Here is a 6,793-nt window from a genome sequence, read left to right on the forward strand (position 1 = left end):
ACATTGTCTATGCCCGGGAGGACCGTAGTTACTGGGAGGTTGATTAAGTTACCTAGAATGGTCATTGTCACCTATGAAACTTGCTCCTGGATTCTGATATTTATCTACTTTTATCCCAAAAAATCTCCTCTTAGTTAGGCAAACAAGTGCCTGATGGCACGGGAGGTAAATTTTATGGGTCCTACAAATGAAATACTGTAATCGACTTTTATCTATTGTTTTTAAGACCAACATCAGATAACTTGTCTCTAGTAGTTAAGTGAATATTAGCTGCTGCTAGAACAATGTGCCTTTTTGTATTACTTGATTGCATATGACCTCTAAGTAATATAGGCACGCAAGAAAGAAAGGAAACATTGGGCCCTAGGGATTGTTAATCATTTCTTAAAAATTAAGTCAAATAACCCCTCACGTGATGATGGTATCTATACTGCTAAGATTGTAGAGGCAACTTGAACCTACTAGAGGCAAATAATCATTCAAAAGCATATATCCTATTTTCATAATGGTCACTTTTTGAGCTAGTCCATAGTTAATTCTACTACTACTGAGATACCAATTTTTAACTGTCTTTTGTATAAAGGTTTATATTTTAGGGGAATTTTATAAAATTTTATAATATTTATATGGTGATTTGCATGATGATGTGTACTGTATATTTTATAGTGTTTTATGGATTAATTGTTGATTTTTAACAACATCTATACCCATAACTTGCCTATTTGCACTGTATGGCCCTGAGGGAGCCCTGGTCTCGATCTGTTTTTAGTGCATTTTTTTTTTTTTTTCTTCTCTTTTTTTTGTCCTTTGTCTTTTTTCTTTCTTTTAAAAAGTGTTTTTGTTCCTTTTAGAAATGTAAGAATTTTGCCAGTATGCTTTTATGGTATTGTTTTACCGAAATAAAGCTGGAAATTGAATTGAAAAAAAAATTGAAATTGAAATAAATATACATACATTTGACACACACACATATATATATATGTTTATAATATATATTTTAACAGACCTTTACAATTAAGTCAAAGAAGATATTTGAATAATATTTCAATAATCAATGAGAAAAATAAAGAGCTGATCCAGAAATAAAACACAAATTGGACAGTTAAATGTTTTATTTCTCAACTAACTTTCCCTTATCTGTTTCCATAGATAGATGAAACTTAAAACTCAAATAAGAAATTTTATCTCACAATGCTTCTTTTTCACAGTATAAGGGTAACCCTACTCTTGGTAGGGCTTTCAAAAATTGAATGAAACTCTTAAATGTTCCTCTCCACGGAAATCTTTAGTAAAAGGCGAAAGAAACCAGAGTATGCTAATTGAAGCCGCCGACTATTGCACCGGGAAACACCGTTCCACAGACTATCAGGGCGACTAGGTTTACTAAGGTCATCATAGAAAACCCTTCGAAATAGAACCAAGTTATAATAATAGTTGTAATACTTTACACTGATAAAACACTTGTTGCCACAGAAAGAAACAAGCGGAGAGCCCAGCAGTGAGAGGAATTATGGGTATGCAAATTTAGTCGCAGGTCACGTGACAGGAAAGGCTGCAAGACATTTTCCATGGTCAAATCGTAATTTCTGCTCCTTTAATTATCCATGTAACCAGCTGTCTGCAAGGCGGCAACAAAACCGCCCCAAGTAGATAAAGAATTTTTAAAGGGAAGCCCATGAATGAGTGATAGTGAGGAGCGTGCGGTGGGCGTGGTTAAAAGCCACTGAGAGCTCACACCAGGACAAAGAACTTACACACTCGACCTCGAAAGGCTAAGGTCGCGCCGACAGCCGCTGGCGGAAGTGGACTGTATCGGGTCAGTGGCCCTAATATTGTGGGATGGTTAGAAAACGTACGATTTTCATCCAAAAAACAATGACATACTCTTGTACAATTGAGTCCCGCGCCTCTCGTTCTCAGTAGCAAACGAAATCATTAAAAAAATAATAAATCTGTCTCTCTGGTTTATCATTGGGACTATACAAAGAGAAACTAAAAGTGAAGAAACAAAACAAAAACAACTCAAAAGGTGCGTAGCTCGTTCCTAGAATGCTCCATATTGATTGACACAAGACGATTTGTGATCTTGAGCTGTGAGGCTAATAAAGGTGAATGAATGTTAGCACAGGTTTTTAAAGGGAAAGACAAAATTAATATTCATAGATTCGTGGTAACTGTCTTTTGCTGTAATTAGTGGGGTTTTGCCTCCAAGCGGTGCATTATGGGTATGGTGGCTTTGCCAACGCTTCTTTAGGGTGGCCTGCCTGGGGAACGCTGAAAGATTAAAGACTGCAATTCTACTGACATGTGCTGTGGGTTTATCCGACAAAGTCCCAGTAAAATCGCTGCATGTTAAAAATTATAAGGATATTGGGAATCACGAAGGACTTCCATGATCATGGAAAGAACCAAGGCCAGAGTCGAATTCTTTAAGATCTTGCAAATCCAAGGTTACTTGTGATAACGCGTCCAGCCCTTATAAATTACCCGTACCTGGACACGTTGGAGGTCGGTGAATCTTTTAACCGAGTCGGGCTCTCCTCATCCTCAATAGTCGAGTCACTCAAATCAATAATCAATAACTGTTGTAATCGATAATCAATACTCAATTAATAGATCAATATAACACATCAGAAATCAATAACAGTTGATATTTCTGCGCACCATGACCTTTCAGTCATGAATAACCACCCCAGTTTATTAAAAGTTAGTGAATTTATTTCCCTATATTAACAAAGCTAGCACAATATATATGTGTCTCAAAACCAATTGATATATGTATATGAACATTACTAGCTGTCCATAACGGCGGAAGAAACGCAATCTACGTAAAATCTGAATAATGATACACTCTGTTATAGCAATGCAGATCACCAATGTGACTAACTGTATTTGACTAATTGCATACATTCGGTCAGCATAACAAGATTTCAATTCTTCATGGTACATTGAATGAATACCTCGACTAACCTCTAATTAGCATTGGCATGTGGGACTTCATGCAAAACGAATTTAGTCAACACAAATTTGGAAAACTTCTAGCTAGGATCCTATCAAAATAGCAGTTGGTACCTAAAAGGAAAAACACAATGCATAATACATTTATCCTTTCATATTTACCAAATACAATCAGCATTCAAGAAAAGTCTTCGTCCTTCAGGTACCGGTTGATCAGCATGGGGCAAGTTTCAAAAGGGGGCAAAGTTAAGGGCAAGCTCCCTTGCAGCGGCAAGGAGAATGGGACAAAGTTACTGCATGGGCAAGACGGGGGCAAATCAAAGTTAAAGTCTATAGGGTCAGAATTCTCAAAGTCTCTTTCTCTCAGATAGAGAAAAGGGCATCAGGGTGTCGTCCAAAATGGAGTCTGGCATCAGGCTTCAAACTGGCATCGAGGAAAAATGGCTGACTTCTCTTTGTCCGGTGGGTTTAAGTAAGAAACATTCCAAATTCTGTAGGGTCTTCCATTGGAGGGTTCATAGGTTGGCTTCAAATTGTCCAATCAAAATTGTCTTTTACTAGCGCCCATTTATGCATACACTGTCCTTGGCGCCTTGGAACACAAATTGTATCATGGTTTGCCAATTATTTTACTATCTGTACCTTCATTGTCCACACCTGCAGAGACTGACCTTGTATCAAAAGGGATGTAACCGGCCTAGCACGAAACCTTGGAGATAAGTGTACCAGCCAGTTTCTACTGGAAAAATACAACTTCAAGCAAGAATATATTTCATTAATTCAAGGAAAAAGAATCACGCAGTTAGAATTTGAAACCAAGCAACTAGGCCAAAGCCTGTACTAAATTTAAGCTAAGCAAAACAGTTTTCAAACAAGAAATCATGGCATACATTTGCGATTATGACGGATTAGTACATTTTTAATACTTCATGATTAATAAAGCTCGTTTATAATGATGGCGAACTACTCCGAGGGCACAATTTCCCTCGTACATTATTTCTTTTACTTAAAATCACACTTCAATATATATGTCGGTTACACAGTGTACATGAATATATGTCGAACCCTCTTTTTCTGCGTCATCAATCCCTCCTCTGATGACTAATTATGTCATCACATCAAATCTACCCACAAATTTTATTCCATTAAAATTCTGTATAGTAATTTGGCACTTCAGTCAATTCCCTTTTTCTTTTAATCCCTTTTGACTTCTCCCTATAAATTTCCACCATTTTGTTTTCTATTTTCTCTTCTCTTTTTCTTTTGTTCCTTGCTTTTAACATTTTGAAAGCTTTCCATATTCCCCAAGAACCTAATAGACAAATTAATATTATTAATATTCCCTTTACTATTTTTAGTAACAATCCGTTCCAAACGTTGCTGAGCCAATTTCCCACAGAAGCAAATCCTTTTCCAATTTTCTCCCAAACTCCGGGTTCTTTCAATTCCTTTAAATCTACACTTTCTCTAGTTAAATTTGTAAGCATTGTTCTAATTTTTCCACTGTTGTCGGGTATATAGGTACAACAGTGACGCGTGCCAATCATTTTGCAAACGCCGCCATCCTTTGCTAAAAGAATGTCTAAGGCAAGCCGATTTTAAAGAGTCATAGCTCTTTCTGCAGCGAGTTCAGCATCCATCAGGATTATAGCTCCCGAAAACTTTGTTAACATGTTATCCACAATAGTAGACAACTTTCGTATTTTGATTGAATTCAATATGACTCCTACTGAAGGAATCATAGCTCCAAATATATCTTCTACCACACCAGCAGCTGTCTCCCTTTTCTGAACACGATGTGATTCAGACAGCCTTGGAAATTTCTTGAAGTCATCTAACTGGTAAACCTTTGGGAACAATATTCCCAAATAACACCTCCCATACCATCCTTTAGGAAGACGATAATAGGCGTTGAGTCCACAAATATAATATATTCCAGGAATAACTGGGTCTTGTCCATTCAGCATGAACGTCCACTTTTGTTGAAATGCGTATGTGTGTTTACATTCACTCGTTCCCACAAAAACTGTGTCATAATATGATGGAAATCTATGTATACAAAATCTTCCCACATGCAATGTATCTAAGGCTATTTTCCCTTGTGTCTTTATTGCGGCAAAAGCATAATTATCTACAGACGTCCTTTCGTGCAATTCCTTCTCTAATTTCTCCCTCATTTCGTGCTTTCTGTCGTCAGTGCGGTCTAAAAATTCTATTTCTACTGGTGAAAGCAAGCATGTAAGATTCTCCCTATGTGTGTGAGCTGTGTGGAAAGGTGACATTGGTTCGAAAAATTCCCTCATTAATTTGGCAGACCAATCTCTAGCTATCTTACTTAGGTGCCCTATTATGGGGACATATGCAAAAGTAACATCGTAATTAGTATAGAAAGAATGAATGTCTCTTTGAGCATAAAATCTAGAAGCTACTATACTACATGTAATTCCATACGTAAGAGGCATGCTGTGATACGTTACCCCTTCCACTACTGAGGTAGGTATTTGTGTACACACATAACAATCTTTCGCATCAACATACTCACTCAGTAAGCGATAGAAAACGTTAGATGAAAGTTCCTTCTTATCATGCAAGTGTCTCTCGTCTTGCTCGAGTCTCTTCAGAGCTGTTAGTTCAGTAACGATAATAGGTTTAGAAGTAGAAGCATCATTCGTCTCACTCTCGCCTTTACCATGCATTCCAAGAACTATTGCTACAATTATTAGTACGCATGCGATCAGTAAGCCTATACACATGTATTTACAATACTTCATTTTACGCCCCTGTGTAGTGAAGCTAGTCATTATCTGTATAGAATCAGAAAGCTGAAGACACTTTATCAAAGCGTATTTGCAGGTTTTTTTTTTTTTTCTAAGTTGCAGGTATTTACAAGGCTGAACGAGTTCAATGTTCACACAGTTTCTTTAGCAGCTTAGTCTCTTATCGGTTAGCAGCGTTGTCTCAAAATCGGTTTCAAAGTCAATCAAGCTAGCAATGTCTTAGCCGGTTGAAAAGTCAATCAGGTTAGCAATGTCAAGTTAGCAATGTCTTAGCCGGGTAAATAAATTCAACCAAGTGATCAATGGTTTCAATCAACAGAGTCCATAAAGTTTTTATTTCCAAAATGAAGTTCTGCCTCTTCGTTCTCAAGGCTGAGGGATACGAATTCGTCTGACCAATCGTTATTGGCTACGTATGCCCACTCCGGACCGGAATACCTCCTGCTCGGTATCCTTTTTCTTTTCAGTTTTGCATCTCTCTTTGATTCTTTCTCACTGGTACTTTCCTCTTTGGCCAAGTCCTTTTCTTCACTTGGTGTTGGTACCACGACAGACACTTCCTTTCTTTTCTCTTTCACTCTTGGCCCTTCACTGTCGTTCAACGTTTCTCTAGTTCTCAGTTTCACTGGTGATATACTTGGTCTTCTTTTTGCACTAGGTCCACTTGATGGACCTGCGATCTCTTCTGAAGAAGTTTGAGCAGTTTCGTTCTGTTCTGCCTTGTCCCCTCCTTCTGGGGATTCAATCAGATTTTCCTTTTCTTTTTCTGTACCGTCTGCTTCTGGGAAAGCCCTCCTCTGATCAGGCTCTCCTGCTTCTTCACCTCTTTCGAGCCCTTTGTCACCGTTACTTTCTTCAGGCTCTTTGTCACTTTCAGCTGCTTCAGGCTCTTTGTTACCTTCAGCTGCTTCGTCGCTGTCTGAGGCTCCTCCTTGGTCTTCCCCAAGCGAATCAGTTGCTTCGTCCTCAGAGAATATTTCTCCCTCCTCTATTTCTGCCTGTTCGCTTCTAGTTCTGTTTTGCTCTGCCTCAGCGCTCGGCACTTTGTTATCAGGTAC

The 6,793-nt window shown here is 38.2% G+C and overlaps 1 non-coding gene across 1 annotated transcript; it reads right to left on the reverse strand.

The window, feature by feature from the left end:
* Positions 1-1,217: 1,217 nt before the first annotated feature.
* Positions 1,218-1,336, reverse strand: LOC138286809 (U5 spliceosomal RNA). Its single transcript, XR_011202084.1, has one exon. It is a non-coding gene; the product is annotated as a U5 spliceosomal RNA (small nuclear RNA).
* Positions 1,337-6,793: the final 5,457 nt, after the last annotated feature.

The sequence above is a fragment of the Pleurodeles waltl genome, chromosome 3_2 (assembly GCF_031143425.1).
Source record: "Pleurodeles waltl isolate 20211129_DDA chromosome 3_2, aPleWal1.hap1.20221129, whole genome shotgun sequence".
In the NCBI taxonomy this organism is placed as follows: Eukaryota; Metazoa; Chordata; class Amphibia; order Caudata; family Salamandridae; genus Pleurodeles; species Pleurodeles waltl.